Source organism: Ursus arctos, unplaced genomic scaffold (genome assembly GCF_023065955.2).
Source record: "Ursus arctos isolate Adak ecotype North America unplaced genomic scaffold, UrsArc2.0 scaffold_3, whole genome shotgun sequence".
Lineage (NCBI taxonomy): Eukaryota > Metazoa > Chordata > Mammalia > Carnivora > Ursidae > Ursus > Ursus arctos.
In genome coordinates, this window is record NW_026622985.1 from 54,632,098 (window position 1) to 54,659,933 (window position 27,836).

Sequence of the window (27,836 nt, forward strand, 5' to 3'; positions counted from 1 at the left end):
TGGCCGGGGAGAAAGGGTCAGAGAGGGGAAGGGCATTCCAGGTAGAAGAATAATTATAAGCAAAGGCATCAAACTGCCTTGGGGAATTATAAGTATATTGGTTTGAATTAAAATATTCATAGCAAATTCCCATAGAGCTCTTACTATGTGCAAAACACTGTCCAAGATTTTTTTCTTACTCCTACCTATCCTTCAAAGCCCAACCCAAATGATGCTTGCCCTACCAACCCTTTCCTGATCTCTCTTCATGGAAACAACCTCACTTTCCTTTGGACTTACATAGCATTTGACTTGCGACATTTATTTCTTTATCTTGTAGTTTAGTTAGTGAAGTATCTCTGATACACTGTATTTGGCTATATGCACCGAGAGCCTGGAAACAGGCAGATGGATGCGTGTTTCACCTCTCCCTCAGAGCACCCAGTACAATACCCTGCACATGGCTGCTACTAAAAAAATTTGCTCATCACTGAATGAATAAGTGGATGAGTGAACAGACAGTATCGTGGTAACTCACTATCACTTTTTCTTTCTTGAAACCACTAGCTGTGTCTTAAGATTCAAATCCCCTTTCTGTAGTAGGATTTTTTTTTTTACAGGAAAAGATGTTCTTACCCACGTCCAGGATCACTGTACACATTTTAACTTGGCTCAGGTTTACCCAGTGAATCAAGTTTTTTTGGTGGTCCTTCATTTTCCTAAATTCACCTTCTTTGTATAACTCCATTCCTAGAAAAGCTCTTTACTTCCTTATCTTTCTTTCTGCCGGCTTTCAGGTTCCCCCTGATTACAGTGTCTTTCTTGGAATCTCCTCACCACAGCGGATGAACCCCCTGAGTTTTGCCCAGAGAATGTCTCTATGGTCACTCCCCTGATACACAGTGTTTCTCTCCTCCCACTTCATGTCTCTGACCCTGATTCCTTTAAGTGTTCCAAGGCCTTCTCACATTTGCCCACACCTTCCACCTCTCCTAGAACTCACCTACCCCCTCACCCCCGAAGAGTCTCCGCCATCTTGGTGACACAGACATCACGTTCATTTCCAGGTCTCATTGTTTTCTCCCAGGAAAGCTTCAGCATATCTAAAATCAACTGTTTTCCTCTCACATTCTGAGTAATCTTAGGGTTTCTTCCATTCCACATATCATGAAAAACACTTGGCTTAATGTCTCACATAGTAAGTTGTGGTAGTTTTTACTTACATTCTCTCGTATCCTCTCATAGAAACCATTCCCTTCAGCTCCCTCAGATAAATCAAAGCCCAGACTTTCATTTCATGGACATCAATATTAATTGAGCACACATTATGTGCCAAGCAATGCAAATAGTTTGGTGGGGAAGACAGATGTGCAGAGAGAACTCCATGTGTTTAGCGCCCAGGTAACAAGGAGCGGGGGGCAGGGGGAGGTGTGTGCTGGAGGAACGGATGCCCGAGTTCACTTGTGAAGAAGATGGAGCCAGGTGCATGGCACAGGATGGCAGAAGGCAGAAGAGTAGTGGCGGAAGGGGAGGGAACATTCCAGACAGAGTGGAGAGAATATAGGACCGGTCTTGTTTATGAAGCCCTGTCTCTCTCTCAGCGCTCTTGCTAAATTGCCTTGGGTGTTTCTCCTAATAAGCATCTGGTCTCCCCAGCTCTGCTGTTAAGTGTCTTCAGAACAAAGATGCTGCCACTTCCCTGGGATTGTGAGAAATTGCTAGAAGTAGCAAGCACTATTAAGAAGAGCAGATGTTGGGTAGGTGTTGGAGGGATGAGTGAAAGGTCTGCAGAGGCGGGCTCCTTTAAATGAAATGGAAGGTTTTGTCCCCGTGTGTAAAGATAGCTCCACTCGTGCCTTGAAATGAAGAGTGAACAGACGATCAATAGCTTCTAGCTTCTGGCCTGGGTGTGGTTACATCCAGGCCATTAATATGCTGTTGGGCCCTTTCCACGGACATTTGTTTTCCAAAGCTGTGCTACAGCATTTCTGAGGTCCTTGGCTTCCTCTCCTACCGTTTGCACACCCTTGGAGAGGAAGGGCTCTCTCTCTCTCTGTTTATGAACAAGGTAATGTGTGTCAAATTGCCTTGGCTTAACCAGGCAATTGTGCACCTTTAAAAGGTACGGGGAAATGTTTCTCTGCGGTCAGATTGGCCCATAATGCACATCTGTTCTCTTGACCAAACTCCAGCAATCTGCCCTCGCTTAGCTGCTAACTCGACAACCTGCTCCTGGCCGGTGGCCCAGGCTCAGCAGGACAGTCTCTGTGTGGCCAGCCGGCTGGGTTTCTGGCTGTCCAGAGGCGGGGGAGGGTGGCAGTCAGAGGACTCCAAATTCATGGGTCCTCATAGCTTCAGGGCATCCCCAGGAAATCTACAAAGGGCTCAGGAGGGACCCCGGGGGAAAAGGAGAGTGGTGAAAAGGAATTGTCTATGGAGAAGCAGTGAACAGTGCCTCAGCGAAGATCAGAGTGGAAATAGAAACCAGTATCTGCTTGTTTTTCCTTTTAGAAAATGACCTATGAGGGGGTTGAATTCAATGAAAAGCCAGACACATTTTTGTCCTTCCCCGAACTCTGGCTTTCCCCGAATTCCATGCATGGGTTCTACACTTAAGTAAATCCCTGTGGACGACTCGCAGCCACCACCAGGAACAGTGTGGAATTAAGCCCAGTTGCCTTCATGGAGGATTTCATTTCTAAAGACCACTTGCCCAGCTGCTGCCACCACTCCCCTGGATGACTGTGGCCCGTCACCTTGCTTCTGCTCTTGCCCCACTGTGGACTATTCTCAACACAAATGCCAGGATTTGCCCCTTAAAATAGGGCAGACCCTGTCACATCTCGGTTTGAAACTTTCCAGGGGCTTCCTCCCGACACAGAATAAAAGTCAAGAGCCTCATACTGGCCATCAAGGCCCTCCTCTTACTCCCTCCTGCCCTCAATTCCTTCCCTACCCCTCACTTACTCTGATCCAGCCACGCTGACCTTCTGTTCCTTTTGTTGGGCACTCCTCCCCCAGATGTCTTAGCTTCTTTGCTCAACCGACCCCTTAGGTCACTCCCTCACTGTCTTCTGGTCTTTGCTCAAATGTTGCCTCTTCCACGGGGCCTTCTGGTCAGTCCTGTTTGAAATTGCTCTCATGGTCGCTCAGCACTTCCTGTTCCACGTCCCTGTGTTGCTCTTCCCACAGTGCTCATCATCCCCTGACATAATAGAGATGCTACTTTTTGATTGTCTATTTATCTCCAACTTGAGTTTTGTCTGCTGTGCTTCACTGCTGGATGCCAGTGCCTGGAACAATGCTGGGTACAGAACTGGCACTCGGTGAAAATTGGTGGAATGAATGGATGGCTGAAGGAAAATGGAATCAGCATGAGCTGGGGATGTAAGATAAAAACCTCGAAATCTGAAAAGATAGGAACAGTGAAGTCTTCTGAGAACAAAAGAGGACCCTGGACTTAATCTTAGGCTGTGAACAATAATTACTGCAGGACATGACATAGGAGAGGATTGGTCGGAGATGATAACAACACTCCATTCAACATTCTGGATGAGGATATCATACTCTGCTCAGCACTCCATTAAGAAAGAGAAACCCCTGGGAGATGCAGGTATTAGTTATGAAAAGTAGAAAGGAAGAGTTCAGCATGAACATTCATCTGCTTTTTCATTTAATTTTTTTAAAGATTTGTTTATTATTTGAGAGCGAGCGAGCATGTGCATGCTCATATGGGGGACAGGGAGGGGCGGAGGGAGAGAGAGAATCTCAAACAGACTCTCCACTGAGCACGGAGCCTGACGCAAGTCTCGATCCCATGACCCTGAGATCATGACCTGAGCCAAAATCAAGAGTCGGACGCTTAACTGAATGAACGACCCAGGCGCCCCACTTTTTCATTTAATAAATACTTAATGATTATCTGCTCCGTGCATGTCCCTCTGAGGAGGCTATGGAAAACTCCAAACAAATCAGACACCTCCATCTGGCCACACACACACACACCTTTTCAGGGGATAAGGTGAACACACATTTGCCAAAAACCCAAGGCAGGATGTAACAGGTGCAGAAGTTATTGTGGTTGGGGTCTGGAAGAACCTTTGGAGAAGATAGCACCGGACCTGGGCCTGGGGGATCTATATGAGCAGACCAGGGTGTGGGAGGGGGCAAATGATCTGTTTCTCAGCCCTCAGTTTCTTCATTTGTACGGCAGGTATAATCCCAACCCCCACAGGTGTTTGTCACAAAGAAAGGGGGTTAAAATTGTCAAGTCTCTGGCACGGTGGCTAGCAGAGACGACGCGCTTCATGACCGGCGGCTGCCGCAATGAGCAATGTGGAAGGGGACCAACGTTGCCTGTTCCTGAGTTTGCTGATGAGTTACTCCCTTTCCACGTTTCTGCCCTTGGACCTGCTTGCCGACAGTAGGGTCAAGATGAGGCTCCCTTGTTATACCGTTCTATCGGGACAGTGATTTCTGTGAGCTTTCGCTGAGCACGTGCGGGCCACGGCATGGCGTTAAAGGAGCTAGGAGGGAATTGTGCAAAATGGGTAAGACCCGGTGTCAGGGTGTTCACAGCCTGGAAGTCCAAGTTCTTGTTGCATGGTGGGATTTTCAGAGAAGTCATTTCATTCCATCCTTCACAAATCCTTAGCGCCCTTCCATTCTAAAGACACAAGAGGACACACCTGGGAGGTACAAGGCCCGTCTTCCTGTCAAAAATTAAGCAGTCTGAGAGCGTAAGTGTGGGGGAGGCTGAGGACTAAGGGGGCTTCGCGTACACAGCCAGGGGGAGTATAAATTGACACTATCACTTTGGAAAACAATTTGGAACTGTCTGGTAAATTCGAACATCCATATATACCTGACAACCCAGCAAGTCCACGCCCGTTATACACCTAGAGAATCTCTTCACGTATGAACTGGAAGACTCATGAAGAGTGAAAACAAAAAACAAGGCAAAATTGGAAACAGCCCAAATTTCCATCAATTTCCATCAACAGAAGGCTGGATAGGTAACTGGCAGTCTTTTCATATACTGGAACAGTCTATGGGAATGAGCGTAACTAAACTGTGGCCACCCACGTCAGCCTGGCTCAATCTTGGGTAACATTGCATGAGCAAAGCAAGTATCAGGAGGCTACTTAAAGTGTGGTAATAATGCTGAAAAGCTTCAAAACCAAACAATATATTATTTAGGATTATAGATATAACATATAAATGATAAAATTATTTTTAAAAAAGCAAACGGTAAGCACAATTTGGGACAGGAAGGGAGCGCAGGGCACAGGCATGTGCAGCAATGTTGGCAATATTCTACACCTTGAGCTGGGTGGTGGATTCATCAGCTTTTGTTTATTTTATTGTTTCTCTTCCTATCTGATATTGCATGCATTACATCGCATGTGTTCTTATGAATGTATCAAACATCGCATACCATTTTTTAGTCTGGCTTTAGAGGCAGGCAGGCAGAGGCCTGAATCTCATTTCCCACACAATCTTGGGTTGTTACTTCCCTTCTCAAATCTGTACTACTTAAATCTATCATTTTTGGGGAGCTTACTGGATGCTAGCCACCGTGCTATGTACTTTCCATCTGCTACCTTGGTTAGTTCTTGCAAAGTCTCTTTGACGTGGATAGTGTTCCCATTTTACAGATGAGGAACTGAGGCTAAGGGAGGCCAGTAAACTCACGAAGGGCTCAGCTAGTAAGTGGCAAGGCAAGGATTCCAAGACAGGCCTGACTCGAAATCCCTGCCTCTAACCAGACACCATAGTCCTTCCACATTGTTGAAATCAGGGTCATTTTCATACTGCATCACCGTGTTGATGAGTCCTGAGTGCCAGTGCACCTGTGAGGCTTGTTGTAAATTTAAAGGCCTGTGGAGTTCTAGGTGCTGGTAGGAGCCCCCAGCCTGTCCCTCTAACAAGGGGGCTCTGTGCTGTTGGAGCTCCTCGAATGCCCCTGCCAACCTCAGTGCCTTTCAGGCTCAGAGGGGCAGGCACGCAAGCAGGAGCTGAGGGTACGGTGCACGGGGCTTCACCCTGAACCAGCTTTCCTGGGGGCGTTTTGGTGTCTGCAGCCTTGAGAGGCCGGGCCTTGGAACAAGGAATCCTCATTCCAGGTTGGATCTTAAATGCCCCTCAACTGGGAACACAGGGCTGTGGTTCCGGTGCTTTTCCACACTTGCGAGGAAGCTGTGCGTTCCTGCTGTGCTTGCCATGGTGGTGTGAGCCCGTGTGTGGAGTCAATGCTGTGTGGGACAGGCACCCACATGGGACACTAGGGGGACAGGCAAGTGGCCCAAGGGCTGGTTACCGCAGGCACTTTGATCACCTTCAATTATAGCAGCTTAACTGGCTTCTTTCTCATTAGAAATATGGGGACAGCATTTAATGCCCCCACGGGCCTCTTGTCTGGTTGATAAAATCTTCCCATCTGTTTCCAGCAATGGATTTCTCCAACGTCTTAAAAGCCCAATCAGAGGCTTTGCCTTAACTAGGGGAGAGCCAGGGTGTGGGTGGTTAAATGTGGGAATTTCTGCTGGCTTCAGCAGAGTGGTTTCTGGAACTCACCGGTTTGGGCTTTTTTTTTTTTTTTTTAAACAAACGAACTCCGAGGTTAGTTCCCTTTCTAATTGATTAATCTCTCATGCTCAGTAATTACATGTATTTGGAAGTGGGTAGGATTTGGTTCTCCTGGAATAGAACTAATTTGCCATTTGTGGTAAAGAGCAAAATTCAAGAGTCTGTGGTGTGCAAAGCAAATGTGCTTTGCCTTTCTTAGATGTACACCCTGGGCTTATGATACTTGCACTAATCGTAGCTAAATTAGAGCAACTGTCTTGTTTATTTTAGATAATTTATAGCCATTCTGTGTTTTTTCCATTTGCTTTAGAGAGGAAAGAAAAAGCCACCATTTGTAGAATGCACACTACGTTCTGGGATTTTTATGTGTATTATTTAATTTCGTTCTCATGACATCTCTGGAGGAAAGCATTATAAGCTCTATTTCACAGATGGGAAACCCAGCAAAGAATGTATCATGTTCAAGTTTACAGTTACTAGAGGAGCTGGGGTTTGACCTCAGGTCAGCTGGCCCCACAGCCTTCCGCACACTGCTTCCCAGGCCTTCCAGTGTGGGCCAACCTGGGCAAAGACAGTGAGGGTCGGAGCAATGGGGAGGGGGGTGGTTGGTGACAGCATGGCTCTGTGGTTTGGGAGGTTGACTGCAAACCTTTCTGTTACGACTCCATGTGGTGATTAGTTTCTTTCCCCGTGTAGTCACTTGGTCTCACTCGTATTTTGTCTTGTAATTTGGTGTTCCTTTGAGTTCCCAACCCAGCTCAACCACTCACCTTCTCCACGTAACAAGTTCTTCATTGATAAAACTCGGATAATGATAGTGTTTACTTCTTAGTTGCTGTGAGTTAAGTAAGTCACCACCATAACGGGTGGTGCCAAGTAAGGCTCGGTAGGGGGATCTTTTATTGTGGCCAGCCCCAAAGTGCACACCTTCTGCGGCCAATCAGAAACAGCTCGTCGTGGTCTGCAAACTTGAAATTCCTGAGTCTGTGTCAGAATATATTATTAAGAAAACATGACTCTAAGGTACTCTTCCTATTTGGAAAGTGACTGCTGGCATTGGATTTTATGGCTTTCATAAAATGTGTTTGTTTGCTTTCTAGAATGTATAACTTGGACAAGTATACTTTAAGCTCCTTATTCTTTGCAATGAGTGCGTCTTTCATTCTCTTGCCTGCTGCCAAATATTTATGTAGTATTGGATGTGTTATTCACTTATTCAGTGAATATTGAGCCCCTGCTTCATCTCCCTAGGGCCTCGGAATGTATCCCCTAGGTTCCTGTGCACAAGGAGGCCAAGTTCTAGGGAGGGAGACATATACTTCCATAAATAGTCATATCACTCATATCACTTCGTATCACATATAGGAAATATGTTGGAGCCAGGAGAGGAAGCAACTATCTATGTCTGCAGGAAAGGGGGAGAGCAAGGGAGACTTTGAGATGGAGGAAACTCAGGGAGAGGAATGGGAGGCATGTGACATTCTTTGTCTCAAGACTAAGGGGTGTGATAGGGTCAAATGCAGGTTACATGTGAGGGAGGCAGAAAGCAAGCCAAGTAAGGCCAACAGTCCAGATTAAGAAGGAATTTCCAGGCCATGCCAAGGATCTGGGGCTTTATATGTACACACCCAGAAAACTTTACAGGGGTTTAATGGTGTGGGAGCATCAGATTTCCATTGTAGAAGGAAAGAGGCTGAGACTGGAGGCAGGGAGACCAGTTAATAATAAAAAAAAGCTTGTGTTTTAGCTCAGTCCTCAGAAGTACCCTATGAAGTAGGGACTGCTGTTACCACTTTACTGATGAAGAAGCTGAAATACAGAGAAGAAAGTATCCCAAGGTTCACACAGTGACTAAGAAGGGGCCACTTAGATTTGAACCCTATCAGCATGACTCCAGAGTCTGCAGACATAAATGCTAGACAATCTTACTGGAACTCTACCATCTAAGAAACTATAATAATAGTCCTCATGAGAAATGGTGAATACCGAACCACCTGTATAGCCCTGAGGCTGCAGGATAGGGCAACAATTGTCCTCTGTAGCAGAGGTTGCTACGTGTCCACTCAATATCCATTCTCTCTTTTAGAACTCCCCATTTTTATCTGAGCACCTGACTGCCTGGTATATAGGTTATAATCCCCAGCTACCCCGCAGCTAGGTGTGGCCATGAGGCAAAGTTTTGCAAATGAAATATTTAGAAGTGCCGTATGACAGCTTCTAGAGAATTTCCTCATGATTGGCACATGCCCTTTGCCTCCTTCTTCCTGATCCCTTTCTCCATCCTGCTTTGTGGAGTGTGGATGTGGTGGCTACCATTTTGGATCATGGCAGCAGGAGCCACTCCCTGGAAGGAGCACGGACAGAAGCAGAACTCCTACACCATCTTGAACTGCCTTCCCTGGGATTTTCCCTGAGAGACAGGTAACATTTTTATTTTGCTTCAGACAGTGTTGTTTTGGGTCTTTGTTACTTCCAGCCGAACCTAATTCTTACCAATACATCCCCCAACTTCCTAGAGGAAAATGATATATGTTGGAAATATGATAAAATAGAAGGATGAACGTAGACGACGTCAACTCCGCACGTTGTAAAACAAAACTCACGGTTCACTTTGTTTGGCAGCAGTTTAGAAATCTCAACATTTTTGTCAAGGTAGACAATGAAAACAAGGAAGGCTATGATCAGTGGAAGAGGTGGACCTGACTTGCCAGTGTGTCAGGGTCAGGAGACACTCGTGTGCCAGCATCCCATTGTGTGGGGGTCATACTCCCCGCTACCACCCCGAGGAAAGTGATCACCTGCAGCAGATTTTATTATTAGTTCCCCACCTGTGCCCTGTAATAATAGGATTATACATCCACTCCCTTCGCAACGTGACATTGGCAACGCCTCCTTGTAAAGTAGGTGGAATATACATCCCCTTGCCATTAATTTCAGGGCATCCCATGCAACTTGCTCGATCAATAGAATGTTAATGGTTGCAATACAGGTAGAGGCTTTAAATATGCTTGGGTGGTTCTATTTGCTTCCTACATTTCTGCCATGTACTGTGAGAAGGACGTGTCCTTGAATGAGACGCTCATGTATGAAAATTCGTGAATGCTCCTTTTAAGTCAGTATAAAGATGTGAAGATACCAGCCTGCAAACATCATGATCCAGAATGATGGCAGTGATCCTTTTATCTTGGTGGCAGCTTCATTCACATATAATTCAATTCCATACGATTCACCCCTTTAAAGTATACAATTCAATGGTTCTTTGTATTTTTACAGATCTGTGTAGCCATCATCACAATCAATTTTAGAATACTTTCATCAGCCCCCAAAGAAACCCCATGCCCTTTAGCAGTTACCTCTCGCTCCCCAAATTCCAGTCCCCTTCTCCATCCTCCATCCTCCATCCATCCTCCATCCATTCGAGGCAACCACGAATACCCCTTCCATCTCCACGGATTTGTCTGTTCTGGACATTTCATATCAATGGAATCATACATTAGGTATTTTTTGTTACTGGCTTCTTTCACTGTGCGTAATGTTTTAAAGGTTCATCCATGTGATAGCATGAATTTTTACTTCATCCTTTTTATTGACAAATAATATTCCATTGTGAGGCTACGCTACATTTTATTTATCCATTCATCAGCTGATGAATTCAGTGGTACTTTTGCGTCACCCCAGAAATATGCAGAAGGAAGGGGAGTGGTGTCATGTGCTGATACTTGACGGGACTGGTCACGTCCACATGGTGTTACACCCACACCATAGTCCAGTTCTCATTGTAAATAAATATGTTGCCATATGATTTAATATGCCAGTTTCTCTGAGACCTACTAACATGAAACAGTGTCTCCAGGTACAATCAGCTTACAATTCCACATAGCTCATGGAGACCGAAAGTGTCTTCCCACGTAACTAAGTCCATTCCTCTATGTGGGCCACTGTGTGATGCTGTCAGAATTCTAGTGTTACTTCCTCCTTCATGGCCTGTACTCTTGGATATCTTTATTTCACTGAGTCAGCACGTTTACTGATACTCAGTTTCAAATATATTTGTCTATACTGCTCACAGTCCACCAAGGACACCGTCATCTCAATTACAATGAGAACACTACAGTGACTAGGGAGTCCTGGTGTCCCACCAGGCCAGACATGCAACAGATCAGACCAGAGCAATTTTCTTTGGAGCAGTGACTGTCAACCCTAGAGATGGAGTAGCACTACCTCAGAAGTGTGCCCTTCAAAGACAGAGCATTATTTTGTCCCATTGCTTTGGTTTAATTTAGGTGGAATGGAAATTATTATTAAAGAAGGGCAAGAGGATTTCATCTTACGAAAAGTGCTTAGAGACTTGGAATTAGTAGATAGGTAAGTAAGTCCTGGAGATTGAACCCACAGCCGAGTGATTACAGTTAGCAATACAGTATTATAGATTCTAAAGTTGCTAAGAGACTAGATCGCAATTGTTCTCACCACAAAAAAGAAATAATAGTTATGTGAGCTGATAGGGGTGTTAGCTAATGCCACAGTGGTAACCATATTGCAATATTTAAGTGTTTCAAATCAACATGTTGTATACCTTAACCTACACAATGTTATATAAAAATTATATCTCAATAAGAAAACAATGTGACAAAAAAAAAGTGTTCGGGGGAACATGGGTTTAGAAAGTTTAAAAAATACTACATGAAAAAAAAAACCCAACTCCGTGGGCAGTAAACCCCACTGCCTGCAGGCCCAGATGGGAAGAGCCAGTCACATGGAAGGATTGGAAAGAACTGTATCAAGCTGGAGAAAAGAAATTTTTAAATTATATCCTGATAACATTAAACATGGATAATCAGAAAATGGGTAAAAATATACTTAGACATTATGAAATACACTCTTGAAGAACCCTGTGAAGGAGATTATAAAGGCCTTGTGAGATCCAGGGAGGACAAATTGGGGATTGATTTGCCATTTCTGACTCAGCTTGGAGTGTAAAGTCAAATGGATCTTCTGGGATATTTCCCACACATATAGCGAAGAATTACTGTATGATATCTTACAGATTTCTGATCAATTTTTGGAGAGAATTTATGCATATAAGCTCATGCGATATTTTTCAGTTTGAGGGCCATCACACGAAGAGCATCTGTCCTGTGTTTTATGGCTTTGCTGATTGGCGGCTGAATAGAAATCTCCCCGTTCCACCCATCGAACAGCGACCTCGGGGCTTTCTTCTAATTCACCATTTGCAAAAGCAACCAGACCACCTCGCCTCCATCCCCCAAGGGCAGCCCGTTCAAGTGGCTGCGCGGGCCAACCCGGCCCGGGCTTCTGCAAGTCTGCGGCAGCTCCCCCTGCAGGTAGAAAGAGGAAAAGGGGGCCAGAAGTCGGCAAGAGACGAAGAAAGACGAACGGCCACCGCGAAGAGTAAATCTTCATTATTATAAAAAAGGGAACCATGGTTTTACTCTCCCCGTTTTTATGATGAAGTAAAATAAAATGGAAAAGAAGAGCGAGCGAAGTGATTGCTTGGTAAACGGCCTCAAACCTAGCACGTGTTTATTTAGGCGTCTCTGTGCAAACATAACCCTGGTGTCTGTTAAATCAGCAGGCATGTCAGTTGGCACTTCTGGTTACAGACCATTTTACGGTCATACATCATTCATAGCCGTAAAAGCCATTTGCCCTCTGTCACCCAACCAATCAGGAGCCAGCCAAGAGGAAGTGGAGCAGTAGCCTGGCAGTTTTCTCCGGGCTGCTCTGAATTTCCTCAACCTGGTTGAGCAGAATGTCACAGAAAATTAACTCTCCTGGGTTATTAAGAACCCTTCCCTTTCCCCTCCCTACCAAAAAGCAATATATGATTTCAGGCTAATATTTACCCCAACACAAGCAACACCTTGCGACGTCGTCTGGGGTAAAAGCCGCAGGTGCTGCACACGCGGTCGGCATCACACCTGCTGCTCGGAACCGCTCGAAAGAAGGTGCCCGATGGGGGCTCGGCTCGCCAGGCCTCTGCAATTCACTCCTAAGGCCCACTGCGAGCAGATTTGAAATTGATGTCAGTGTCGAAGTCACCCAGTGGGTAACCTTGGTCTGCCCTTGCTTCTTCCTTGCGAGTTCGCAGTTTTTCACTCCTCGCCCCTTCACTCTTATTTTGTGATCGAAACGGAAATGCCTGCCAACGCCTGATGACCGCCTCGGGCCTTGCAGACCATGCAGACCATGCATCTTGCGGTTCTTCCCAAATGCCTTTGCCTCCCGGATGGTATTTCGCGTGAAATCCTCCCCAAGTCGAGGGTCCTCCCTTTCTATTTATTATTTCTTAACTCTCTCTGGGTGCACACCTTCGTTTATGAATAAGCCTCAGGAGGGGTCAACACCACCCCAGTGGGCACCGGGACGGGACGGCCCGGTCCGGTCACCCCCGCTCCATCTCTGCTCGGGTGTATCTCTGGCCTCTCCAGTCATAACCGGCTAGGATCAATTTTCCAGTGGCAGCTTGGCAATAATAGTGCAAAATGTATATTAATACAGAAATAGATTGTGAAACTGTCCTTAAACAAACAAATGAGCCACTTTAAAATATTACTGCTATAAATGACCATGACAGTAGCACAGCACATATAATAAAAAATAGCTGCTCAAGAGAAGCTGCTGAATTACTATAGTAATAAACCAGATGTGATTATTATCATTTAACACGGTCATTGAATACCATGAATCCCTGAAGCCATTAAAATATTTATGATTAAACATTTGCTATTCCTTATAACAGAACATATAGTTGGGTACTAAAAAACTGTTAAAGTATTATTTCAGCTAATATATGCCAGTTCTATAATAGAGGTCAACCAACGTTGCCAGAATTCTTTAGAAGAGGGATGAACAGCTGCCTCTCCATATCTTGACATATTTCAGGATGTTTATGCTAGTATTATATACTCTCATGGTCCTGGGGAGGGTGTGTCAACTACACACCACTAAGGTAAAAATATGTTCCTGTTCTTTATATTCATGAACAGATGTGGGCTTGGGGGCTGTTCTGGTCATTCTTCTAGAAAAAAAGCAGATATAGCAGATGCTTTCAAAGCCCTGCTCCTATCCTGTGTCATTTGTCTTGAGTATTCTTCAGCAAGCCTCTCCACCAGGGGGCCTCCGTTCGGCCAGCTGGGGCCAGAAGGGTCAGGGAATTAATTCCCCTGGGAGCAGCCCCTGGCCCTGGCTGATGGAGCTGGAGAATAAATGCCTTGGCCGAATGTATGGACGTAGCTCTCTTTCAAGCTCTGTCCTCTGCCTGTGCTCTTGACCCTGGTTGCTTCCCTGATGATTGTTTTCAGTTAAAATTTTAGTTCCGTTAAATACAAATTGGGTTTGTTATGCTAGGCAAAAATATGACAATCAGTGTCTTCTCAAATTTAACCGGAGATGCTTCTGAGCCGCAAGGTCAGTATTTCAGGGTTTTGGCTTCTCATCTCTCTTCCTGTTTCTCGGCAGTCCCAGCTTCATGAGTGGATGGGGGTTGTTGCCAGGAAAGGGACTCATCCATCCACGGAGCATCGCTGTGGACGGCCCAGGAGCAGAGAGCTCTGTGCTGGAAAGAAGAGCTGAATGAGAATTCTTCGTCACTATTGCTTGAGGTTTACCTGAAGATCTGAATTATTCATGCTACCAGAACTGGCTATTTCTTAATAAATGGGTACTGACAGTAATCGTCGTTCCTTGTATCTTTAGATACATATTTTCTAAGAAATCAGATGCTGGAGTTGTTTGAACCCTGCCAAGGGATGATGTGGTAAGAAACAAAAATGGAGGAATTTTGAAAGGAGATCTATTCCTTACCTGGTGTATGTATATAAAACACGTTGTATAACTCTTATCTCGCTTCCTAGCTTGCTAGAGGCTTAATTTTCTCATTTGTGAAAGGGCCGTAGCAACTGAATAAATTGATAAAATGTGTATAGAGCATTTATATATACTACCAGATAAGTATATGAGTAACGGGCATTTAATAAACATTAATTTATTAAATGATGAATGAATGGTGAATGTACCCACTGTGAAGCTGTTTCACACTATCCTGGTGACAACTAAATTCTTGGCACCAGATATTACCTATTGGGAACCCATTTCATTCCCAGCATGTCTCTCTCCAGCTTCCCATCATATGGTTTGGGCAGTGTTATATATCTCTGTCATGTGGGTTCCATATTTGCCTCATACTCCCACGTTATATTTGCCTAGGTCCATCCTGCTCTTGCTGTGGTTTCACATTTGTAGGTTTAATAACCTGGGCAGCTGTCTGATGTATGTACAGGAAAACTCACAAAACCTCAGAGTGGAATGAAAAACATTTTTGAAGACCCCTGCTGGCTCAGTCAACCCTAATGAGCTATTAGATCATTAGAGACTCGTTGCCATCAATTAGTCATTAGATCGGCAACCATTCATTGATGACAGGGCTCTCCCACTTAAAGGGATAGTGCTATTAGAATGCCAAAGGGCCATTGCCGGCATCTCTGAAACTCTGAAAAAGTAGCTCCATGTGGTCTTTTCAACTGTCAGTTACTCCAAACCTAAAACGAGCCTCATCTACCACAGATGCTTAAATTTTCAGGTCACCTTGACTTCGTAAGAGTTTCCGATGAATGAAGAATCAAAGGCTTGTTACAGTTTCTATGTAGGAGTAAAACAGGCTCAAATCCTCTTGTCCATGTGCCTTGTCCATGATTTCTGTGACTTTCTAGGGCCTCATGTTCTTAGGGGTCTTTTCCTCCAATACCTTGTTCCTGCTGACTTCTGGACCTGTCTTGGACCTCGGGGCTGCTCTCTCTTCTCTGGCCTAGACATACCTAATTTCCTGGAGGCCTCCAATTACTACTCGTAGAATACACTGTATATGGACCTATGCTGACAATTGCACTTGCATGCGTGCGTGTCTGCGTCTGTGTGCGCGCGCACACGCTTGCAATGTTACCTAGCAGTCCAGCTTGGCAGATAACTAACTGCTAACTAAGAATTGATATTGGACGTCATTTTTGGTAATAGTTCCTTTTCATACCCACATCAAGGGAGATGCTTTTGCCAGCTTTCCTCCTAAACATCTCCCAACAGCCTCTCTGCCCTTCTCCCTCAAAATACTCTTTCCCTCTCTTTGATTCTCAGGCTGCCCCCCCAACCTCAAAAATCCCTCCAGTGTTACTAAGCAGAGCAATTCACCACTGTCTTGGACCCAATTGGAAGGCAATCCAATGGTCCATAAAAGTATTTGCTAAAATGATGATAGTTCTCCCCTAAGATGAATTCTGCTGCAGCCCAACTAACAGGTGATTTTCCCCACATATGTGTAACATTTGTATAAGTAATCAAAGATCATGTGCATTAATGCTTGATATATTTTCAGGAATTGTGTTGGAGAACTCCATTACCCACACTGCATCCACCAAGACAGCACCTTCTGGAATGAACCAGGATCTCTTATGGTAGGCGGAGCCAAAGTTTGTCTCTGTTCAAGTGCATTCCTGAAATTATAATGAGCAAATATGATTCCCAATGTATAACTATTTGTCTAAAAATGCTTCCCGGCTGTCTTTAAATGAAAGTAAATATCATCTTTTAAACTAGTAAGGACGTTTTGGAGGAGTGTTCTTCTGCTGGGAATGTCCGAGACTCAACGGGGAGGATGAGTGCCCTTTTGAAGTGGGTGGAACTGAGTTGTCAGATCCTCTCCGCCCTAGAGAAGTTGGTGTTTGATAGAGACTCGATTGCTAGTGATGTTTACTTAAGAGAGTCTATTAATTTTAGTTCATTTATCTTCAAATTTGCTTTAATGTTCTACAGACAACGTTAGTGTTTAGTTCTTTCTGTTAAAGAACTGAAACTACAGGGTAAAATTTGTGGCTTTTTAAAGGTGAAATGTGGGGGCACCTGGGTGGTTTAGTGGGTTAAGCATCCTATTCTTGATCTCTGCTCAGGTCTTGATCTCAGGGTCGTGAGTTCAAGCCCCACATCGGGCTCCACACTAGGAATGGAGCCTCCTTTAAAAAAAAGTGAAATGTGGTTCTCTAATATTAATTTTGGGGGAATCCTGGGATGATTCTTAACAATAATGATAATCACTTTCTGATTTCTTTTTTGAACCAAGCTTTTACATTATGTGGGGAGCAATGCAAAGCCCTATTTGGACATTATCACACGTTTTTCTCATAGCGCCCCCATGAGGCAGGTATCTATTACCTCCTATTTTACACTAGAGGAAATTGATCTCATTTCACCTACATATTACTTTTTCCAGAAGGCTTCCCTAGCTTCCCCGATTATCATACTTGTCACATTTGACTGTAAATGTTGGTCTATCTCTTGGCCCCACTAGATCAGTATGGGCATGAACCACATCTGTGTCATTACCTGTTACCCACGGTGCCTAACTCCGTGCCTGGCCAATGGTAAGTACGTAATAAGTATTTGCCAACTGACTGGCTGGATCAATGAGTCAGTCTAGATAGGAGGAGTAATTCACTCAAGGCCATTGTTTGGGAAGTGGAACCAAGACTCAAACCCACGGCTGCTGGACTGTCGAGCCCAAGCTCTTAAATGTCATGTAGCAATTTCCTCCACCCCATGCCCAGCCCCCATACAAAACCAACACGTTGATTTGAACAATGATATCTTTCTTGCTGCCAAGGCACACACCTTTAGTCTTTGTGGAAATGTAAGTTCCATAGCAAAGCACCTTTCATCACCGGGGAAAGGCAGAATTCCTCCCTGAATTTACCCCGCCGAGTAGTGTAAAAGAGCCCCTGACCCTTGGTGCACCTGGAAAGATCCCAAGCCAAACCTTCTGCAGATCATGGTCAAAGCCCCGAAGAAATCTGTTTAAGCCTCCAAAGTCCGTCCTGGAGAAATTCTTAATGGTCCAAATACAAAGGGGCAGAGTGGGGTGAGATGATGCAGAATCGAGGATGGTGGGGGCTGTGCAGAATTTCTTTTCTTAAATGAAAAGCCCAAATAAAATAAATAAATGAAAACATAAATCACAGTGTCTTCTCCGGGCTCCTGGCTGGAGGAAAACAAATTAGAAAGGGCTTGAATGAAAGGAGTATTGAAGAAGCTTGACTTGAATTAAGTGGTTATATATTTTAAAAGCACTTTTGTTGGGTCCTGTAAAAATAGCAAATAAAAAGGTAGTAATATCCCCTGGCTCTGAGAGGCAAATACCAGTAATAAAGTAAGCTTGGGTATGTGTATGTGTGTGGGGGGGTGAGGTGGGGCAGGGGGCAGAATTTAAGAGTATAAACTTCAGTAGAAGGGAAAAGTTAAAGTATTTGGTTTAGAAACACTTTCGTTTTCCCTTAATAATTAATGATGAGGTGCTATATTTTCAAATAGCTATCATGTGTCTTTCTAACACCATTCACTTTGCTCTTAAAATGGCCCCCAATGAAATTTAAAGACAGAACTTGCATTTTTTTTCTTTGACAGGCAGCCTAAAGGAGTTATTTCAGGGCTATCGAATACATATAATTTAGCATCCATTTTACAATCCCTTCATACATAGTCTGAGGGGAATTTCACAGCGAAAACTGCAGCCAGCATCTGCGACAGGCACCACGAGCCAATCTGCAACTCCTTTTTGACCTGCCGTGCTGTTACTAATTTAAAAATAAACATCAGCCGGCAGGCTTAGGTATTTTTACGAATACATAGAGGCTTGAGCAACGAATTCTGCAAAAATGGTTACGGGAGAAAATAATACAGGAAAAGTTACCAGGAAAGAGCTAAATGAACTTTCTCCTTGTTAAGAAATGTTTAGGTCCTTTTGTTTGTAAATGGCAGGTGGGTGGTACAATTCCAGTGTAATTTCAGAAAGCCATCTTCTGAACGTAATAAACATGTCTGCAATAATAGGATTCAGAAAATAGCAAAATGCATTCCAGACACCCTTTGATTGTGCATACAGAACAGAGAATTTAGCTATAATTGGCTATAACACAGTTATGGACGGCAAATGACACACCGTGGAGCTGGGTGATGTAGCGGCTCTGATCAGCGATGGACAGTTCAGCTCAACACCGCGCATAAAATATCAGGCGTATGGTGACACAGCACCTTCCCCCCTTCTCTTTCCCTCCCTCCCTCCCTCCTTCCCCCCCCACTTCCTTCCTTCCTAGCTTTCTTCCTTTCCGTTTCATCGAAGTATCATAACTTAGACGAGAAAACTTATTTTGTTATTACTCAAGTAATCAAATGTCAGCCAAGCCTTCATGCTTTTCAGAGAGTTAACAGTCGTATGGAAAAGGGAAGCAGGAGCCTGTGGGGAATTGACTTTTGGAGAACTAGATGTAATTTGAATCAAGAATTATAATAGGAAATAAACCATTACAATAAACAAGGAAACATGTACACAATTACTTTCACGGTGTAATTTTATTCACTCTAGTTGAGAAAATAAAGAGATAATACTGACCGTAGCACCTGGGTATTTAATGCAAACTGTAAAATCTATTATATTAAACAAAGTCAAAAGCAATGCGAAAGATCTTGAATCTATTCAAGGCATGCACCTCATTACAGACTTAGCAAATTAAAACACAAATAGGATTAGAAAAGAATAATGTAACAATCTCCCACTACGGTCCCTAGAGCATTAAGTCATAAATTGGGTTTGCATTAAATTGTGCCTGCAGTATTGAATTCAGGGAAAGAGCTGTGGGCTGGAGATAAACCATGCTGGGCTACTCACCAACTTTGGCAAAGCTATGTGTTTTCTGAGACGTGTAGTAAATTTGTTAGACTATAGCAGGTCCACAAAAAAATGAGCACTTCATATCTTAATTAAAAAAACGGCGGTGTCACGCCATGTGTGGCTTGCAGAGGTATAAATGCAGACAAAAATCCACATGCGAAACGGAGCTCTGTTACCTGCATGAGTTTAAAGCCGTTTCGCTAAATGCAATGCTTAATACCAGACACAATAGTGTGTTTGTTTTAACTCTCAACACCAGTTTTTGATCAATTTTGTTTTTATTTTTATTTGTTTGCTTTTGTGGAGGAAGGAAGAAATGGAGAAAGCAAACCATCCTTTTTAGAGAACACATGTGGGCTTTTAGAATATTCAAAGGAACGTTCTCTTTCATTCCACATGAAGATTAGACCTTCAGTAGTCTGGCTGATCTGTAGAAAGATACATGTGACTTATTTTTAAAGGCAAGTGAATGCACTAAAATCAATTTTTTAAATGAGGCAGGCTTTGGAAAAGCATTGTTCACTACAATGCATGTTCCTTCTAACAGGGGTTTACTCTCTTTGGTTTGTCTCCTAATCCCTTGGGTGCGGGAGACTAATCAGGAAGAGGAAATCCTTCTGATCGTTGTAAGGCACCCTCACTTTACTTCTGTCTGCTGCCTCTTTGCAAATGGCAGCCCACACGCAGAAAGCCACTGTCGGTCCTGTCTCCCCAGGGCCGCTTTCGGGCCCAGGACTCAATATATTTTATTTTCTCTGACTTCCTAAGGCTGTTATGAGAATTAGAGAAAATCGATGTACAATGCCGAGGTGCTCAAAAACGTTTGTCTCCCAGCTCCCGCTTCATCACGGAGTGACAGTCACGGAAGTAACACATTAATTGAAGGCCACCCAACTTCACCTGTTCCCCCGTGTGTGGGACCTTCGGTGCTCCGTGGTGTGCAGGAACTTTTAGGTTCTTGAAAGAAATATTTCTAGAGCTTGGGGGGAGGTCCAAGCATCCTCTTCCTGGACAGTTCCGTTTTCCTTCCTCTGCCTCTGGGCCCCCATCCTCTCCCTTCCAGCCCACGCAGCTGCTCCGACCGCCAGGCGAAGGGTTTCTACATCACTCTTAGTAGCAGACAGTCTGTTACAACCGGCATTGTACAGTTTTAAAAGCTTATTTGAAAGTCTAAACGGCTCCCATTTTGGCTTTAGTAAGACAAATATGGACAAAAACACGCAGTGCCCCTTAAGTATGATGGATACTGGGGACCCGCCGAAGTTTCCCGTAGCCAAAGTCTGGCTCATCATAGGGGCCATTTTTCTGCCGCGTTATTTATGTGGTGGTTTTACTTCTAATTATGGCTCATGATGGCTGTTAGTGCTGAGCAGTAAGAGCGTAAACTGCATTGTACTGCCATTTAACTCCAGCCCATAAAACAGGTGATAAAGCTGAAGGCTTAAAACCAAAACAAAACCCCAAAAACGTAACTTTCTGTGACAAGCGCATATCCGCTTCTGCCATTCTGAGGCTGAAAACCTTCATTGAGGAAGCACAGGGAGGTGGGTGACTTCTGAGGCCTGGGGACCTCAAATTTCGCTCAGGCTTCACCCTTAAGTAATCCTTTATTACAGACAAAACAACCCCAGACCTCGGATATAATTAACACATGCCAGGTTTAATCAGAACCAGTGTACTTGTTGTTTGGAAACTAATGAAAGCAAATAGATGTTAGTTAACACCGTAAATAATGGAAGGTCTTTTGTTGTTCTCAATTTTGATTACTATTTTTTGATGCTAAGACAAATGCCACTTGGTGCGTGCATAAACAAAGAAGATAAATGGCCGGGATGAGAATGAGTTGTCCATAATCTGATTACAGCGATAGAGCTGGCTCCTAGGAGAACCGCACAGGGCTTAATGATTGGGTTGTTGTTCTTAATATGTCTAATGTTCACTCTTAAAGAAATCAAGAAAAATGTTAAGAGGTTACTGATATTTCACTGTGGCGTTGGGTTGTCTGTCGGAGATTCTGACAGGAAAAGAACATTCTCCGTGCCTGGAACACAATATCCAGCCCTGTAAGCTAATTTGCCCAAATGACATTAGAAGGCATTTAAAACCGAAATCTGCCCCAATTCACTCCCTCTACTGGCACAGCCAGCGGGGACAAGGCAAGGACAGGCTTGGTTTTGTGGAGGTTGCGATGCGATAAAATAGCCGTGAAGTGCCACTAAACTTTGGCGTACTAAGTTCCTTTTTCTTCTTGACAGAACACTTCTGGATTTCAGTAAAATATCTATTAGTGTTTGGAAAAGAAATACATTATTTAAAAAGCTTGTGGCCGCTCTAGCCTACTGGGATATTAGGGAACAAAATTAACAGTTATGGTCGAGTTTAGTAGGAGCTCATGTTGGTTGAATGCAATGGTTTACACCCCATCTTTTAGCATGAGTTTTATGGTCCTGTGTGTGAGTGCACGTGTGTGTGTGTGTGTGTGTGTGTGCGCGCGCGTGCACATTCACACATGCCATAACTCATAACTGAGTGGACTTGCAAATTTAAGCTGGTCTAACAGAGAGGTCTCACTACATGCCTTGCTCATTGCCCTCCAGATACCATCATTGTGGAGCCTACAGTTCTCCTAACACATTTAAGGATTACCCCAATGCCATTCAGCCATTAAGATCTTTGTTGCCTTCGAAACTCCAAACTGGACAATTGGATTTCAGACAAACAGGAAATGGGATATTCTGCTTATTTTAAACCAGCAACCAAAATGAATTGGAATACTCTAATTTCAATTCATCAAATATATATTGAGAGCCCACTATGGGCTAGTGTCCCATTTTACAGATGAGAAAGCTGAGGTTCATAGTGGTTAAATAACTCCCCCAAGGCCCCTAGCTGAGTAGTTAGTTAGTAGTTTAGTCTCGACTTTGAACAAAACCTAGTTCTCAAGTCCATGCTCTTTCTACCACCTTGTGTGTCTCAATCAACAGTTAAACCTCCATGATTCAACAAATATTAACTGTCTGCTCTCTTTTCCTGATAGGGTGTATGAATCTGATAGAAATAAGCCATGGACCCTGTCCCATGCAAGGAGAAGCAGCAGGTGGCAATGACTTAGGTGACTTGCTCTCCTCACTGTGGCAGGTGGAATGATGGCACTTCTCATGATGGCACTTCCCTGGTGGGTCTGCCTCCTCTTTCTCTCACAGACCAGCCCTTGGATTCACTCACTTCCCCAACCCAAGAGCCTGAGGTTGGACTCCCTGGGACACGGGAAGGACATTGGGGTGGAAAGGAAGAGAGAAAGCGAGAGTGGGTTGATCCTCTTCCTGTCTGTTCCAGCCCTTGCCTCCTCCTGTTGGTCCATTTGAGAGCCACATGGTCACACACTGGCACCCCCACCCAAGGGTGGGGAGAGAAAAGGAAAGGCAATGAAACAAAAGCACAGCTGTGATGTTTATTAGACCTCTGGTTTAAAAAAATGATGGAGAAAGAGGATGGAACTGAGCTGCTCTCTCTTAGAAAATGCTGGCAGTGAGTGATTTTAGTGGCGGATTTTTGGCATCTGAATATATCAGCTGAAGTATTTGAATATAATGAGCTATGCAGTACGGTGGGGTGGAGAGAGCCAAGGCTAACCGGATTGATCCTAGTGAGCTTGGGCAAGCCATTTCACATCTCTGCGCCTCAATTTCCTCTTCTGCACCAGATGCACAGTGAGTGAGATGATCCCTGAGACATCCAAGGAAAGCAGCGAGGACTAGAGCAAATCACCGGCTGTCTCACCTGAATCTTAGCTGTCACTCCATTCATGCAGGAGCTGTGTGACCAGGGGTCAGTTACTCAACCTCTCTGAGGCTTAGTTTCCACTTCCATGAAATGGGAATAAGACGTCTAAGTCAGAGGGTTGTTCAGAGGTTTAGACTGGCTAGTTAATGGACAGCTTCTGGGGAAGACATTTTCCCAGGCTTGAAGGAAGATCTGGTGAGTGGGATGCTTTGAAGGCAAGTGGGGGAGGAAGCTAGTCAATGAAGAAGTACAGGCTGAGAGAGGCCTGGCCTTGAGGTGGGCTGTGGGGCTCTGAGCCCCTCTTCCCAAGGCAGGAGAAAAATGAAGTCACTCTTGGTAGCAGGGCAGAAAATGGGACACCTGGATGCCAAGCTTTGTCGGGAACGTTGCTTTCGAGGGGGGGAAAAGAAATCTTGGAACACTTCCTCCTCCTTGCCTACTGTTTTTCATTTCTTAACTCTTTATTTTTAATGAAGATGGGAAGGTTTATGACTTTGACAGTTCCATTTATTTCTACCATTTTCATCTAAAACAATACAATGAACAGCAATTATTTCCACCCGGGGTTCCAACTGCAGCTGGGTAAATGTCAGTATTAATTAAACATGTTCTGGGTACTCTGCGTTCTCTTCTGTTTCTGTCTGTCTGTATTTCTCTCTCTACCACCAGCTACCAAGCCATCCCTCTCTCCGTCTTTCTTCTTGTCCCCATTTCTCATCCTCACAGTGGGCACAGGAGAGCACCGAATAAGGACCCAGTTGAACTGAAGGGGCTGAACCCATGATTGGAAGCCCATGCATGAAGAAGCCCAGAAGAGTAAACCCTCCCCCAGAAGAGCGCTTGGAGGGTCCTAGTGGAGGACAGACGACACCTTCCATTCCTGGGCTCACCGTCCAAGCCTCCTGGCTACAGAGGGGGCCACCCAACTATTCCTGCAGACACAGAAGCTGGCCCGTCCCTATCAGCACCAAGCAGAGGACAGACGATCTTGCATCTGAGCAAGTAGATTTAATAACTTCCAACTTAGATTCTCCCCAGGGTTCCTCCTCAGGTATCACTCACCTGGTGTCGCTGGCGCTCTGTGGACGCACCATGTCCCCAAGAAGGTGGCAGGGGCTCTCTGTGCATAATCGTGGTCAAATACTTATACATGTTAAGGATTTGCTTCTATAGGATATTTTTTTGTAATTCCAATCTATTTCCAAAATAAATGTGGATCTCTTCTATAAGTAAACACAATAATAATAATAATAATAATAATGATAATAATAATAAATCAGAATGCTAGAGGAAGAAAGGAGAATTGAAATCACTGAAAAGGTGTTAAATATTGCCAGACATCTAAGATGAGATCATTAGACCAGCTCGGCTCTGGGCTAAGGCAAAAAGGAAAATCTAGAATGATATAGTTTATATCATCTGACAAAATTCCACTTTTTTTTTTTTTTTTTTTTTTTTTTTGCCGAACCACCGTTTCCTAGAACAAACTCAGGGAAGAATTTATTACCTGGGTCCTTGCATAAATGCATGTTGGATGGCCAGTTGAACAAAGCTTCCAGATAGAGTCTTACAAAAAGACCTTTGTCTTTGTGCCATGGATATGCCTCTGTCTGAAAGGATGGGGGAATTCATGTCACAGAGTCAGACTCAGTATGTGGGCACTACCTTTAGGTTGGATTTAACACCGTCTTTTAAAAAATAATCACTTTGTAAATAAATTTTCTTGTATTGAAAGTAATACATGAGCAATGTAGGAAATTTAGAAAATACAGGTTTTTTAAGAAAGAGAAATCTCCAAACTTACCACTCACTTAACCACTATTAACATTTCAGTATTGTCTTCATCTTCTTGTCTGTGCGTATCTTTGGCACACATGTCTGGTTTGTTAAATGTTTTTTAAATTGAATAATACAAGTATTTCCCATTCAGTAAATCTCTCTACAATATCCATTTGAATGCTTGCAATACTGCGTTGATATCAATACTGGAGAATACATCAAGAAAATGCTATTCCAATATATTTACCAATTACCCATATGCTAGATATTTGGGTTTCTAATCCTTTTATAAACACTTCTGTAGCGAACATCTTGTGCTAACTATTCTCGAGGTATCCTCCATGACCAGCTGTGTTTCAGGGAGGGCAGGTCTAGTCCATTCAAGACCCGAGCGCCCCAGAGGCTAATAAATTATTTGTCCAATGACTTGCAGGCATAATCTGCACTTCCTACACTTTTCCAGGCAGGAAGGAGGAAATAGTACTGAAACACACAATCTTGATATAAAGAGTATTTTCTGGACTGCTTATTGAAGGCAGTAAAATTCTTCATTTCTGTCCTTACATCCTGCAGCCTCGAGGTGGAAGAGAATAGAAAAGGTGGTTGTGGGGATCACTGAAGAGGCAGACAGGATGGGGTTCGTGTGGGCCACTGAGTGGGGCCCTAATCTTCCCTCAGGGGAGTGAACTCTAGTTTCTCTAGACCCTCTGCGTGAGGGTCGGACTCTACCTGCTGGTCCGGCAGAGAGAGGGAATGCGCTTGGATGCTCTGGCTTGTATGCGAGGACTTTGTTCCTGGTCCCCAAGAGGTGTGTGGCATGTGGAAGTAGCTCTCCTTCTCTGTAGTTCTTTGGAAGACTCAAAGACACCCTGTGATCTAGACACCGAAGATGGAAATCTCCTCCAAAAGCCATCCAAATACATGCCCTCCCATTCCATCAAGTTCTCCCATGCACGGTAATTCCTAGCTAGGGTCAGACAGATGAGAATTTATAACATGTTTGAATGCCAATAAGGAAGGATTTTTCTGGACGATGTGGTTTGGAAGCAAACACAACTACACAATGTCCCCAAGCACATCGTTACGCATTTGCACACGACCAACAACTTCACTCTGAGTGCACGTAGGTAGACGTAAATATTTAATCATTACAAATCTGAATTTATTGTAATCATATTCCCAGTGCTATTCTTTTTCCCTAAGTGTGTTTTATTTTCTAGATTGTACTTCAACCCCCAAGGACATACTTTTGAGAAAATACTCCATTAAAGACATTGTTGGAGCAACTTTGATTATTCATTAGTGTGTTTTAAAGTGGACCCGAATAGAAATGCTTTCCGCTAAAGTAAAAATACATCCGTTTCTATGATCTAATTGTGCAATTGGTTAGAATTTCTATCTCTCAGTTCAAAGGAAAACTTGGTTTCAATGAATTTGTTTTTAATAAAAATGTGTTATCTATGATAAATATATTTCACTTTGTTCAAATGGATTTGATTGGGAAAACATATTGAGCAGAAGTACTGGTAGAGCTTAATTTCATTGCTTTGAGAAAACGTATTGAATGCTGGTTTGAATTAAATTCTATTTGTTTTAATAAAAGTGTATTGGCCTGAGTGTACATATATTTGTTTTAGTGGCAGTGCATTGGATCCAATAAAAGTATATTGGCTTCACTGCTTATGTCTCCTTTTCAGTGAAAATGGATTGAATGGGAAAACGAAATAGGCATGAAGCAGCCAGCCCCAAGGTCTCTGCTTGGCTTGAGTATCCACATAACTGAGAGGGAGTGGGTTTCCATAGACTTTACATCAAAATCTGCTTTTATATTTAAATACCTTTTACTCTCAAGGACTCAGATGTGAGACTGAATTGCCACCATCAAGAGTGCAATTTTCTGAAGCAGCCCTTTGCATAGACAAGTGATGGGGCTGCCCAGGACAGCAGAGGAAGAAATCCTATGAAAGCCAGAGCAGCTCTGTCAACGTCCCTTAAGCTTTATGTGGCCTCATGGGTTCCAATAAGATGCTGTCTACCAGACACTCCTAAATCCCTGAAATAAGCAGGAAAGGATCATGAGTACTCCCTAAGAACAGTGTTGGCCCATCAGCACTGAAATGGGTCTGACTTCCAACTGATTAAAAGGGGGAAGAGTTGAAACAAGTGTTACCCCGAGATGCACATCAGAATTACCCGACTTCCCGCGGCTTAGAGATCCTTAGAGAGGAGTCAGCTCTCCAGGGGGAGTTGGCACTGGGACTGCTATCCCGAAAATGGCAGCCTGTGCAGAGCGCCATGACCACACGGTATAGCTGGTGTGACTGCCGGCTGCCCTGACTTACAGATAGTCCTTTGTGTGGGTGCCCTGTCCCAAAAGCTGGAGTTAAGATAATGAGGATTAATAATAATATTAGCTGCTATTCTTATGCGACTGTCTCTCTATTAAGAGAGTAGGTGCTCTGAATTGTTTTTCCCCCAGAAGGTGAACTTGACCTGACTCTCCTATCCAGTTTCATTTAGCCTTGATGAGAAATAAATGCAAATACCACTTTCATTAACACCTCTGTTCCAACTAACTGTGCTAACAAGCTCTAGACTTCAACCTTCCCACTAATAAGTGGTAATTTTCAGCTGGTACCATTACCAAGGAACCCTAACCCCTTGGTGTATAGTTGCTCATTTTTTGAATGCCTGGATTTTTAGAAGACCCTACAAGGTTAAGAGAAGAAAACTGATTCATGGATTTTTTTTCCTCTGTGGCAATATCCCCAATTATGTATGGAAAATCAAGAATTAAATGGAATTTTTAATAAGGAAATGTGCTGTGCTGTCCTTGGAGATGTGGGATTGTTATCTTAGGGGACAGTAAGTGGCTCACTTTGTCAGAACATAGTATTGACCCATCACACTGTAGAAATGTGTATGGAACTGAGGCTACCAGCTTCGGAAAGGAAATAGCAATGTACAAACTTAATTC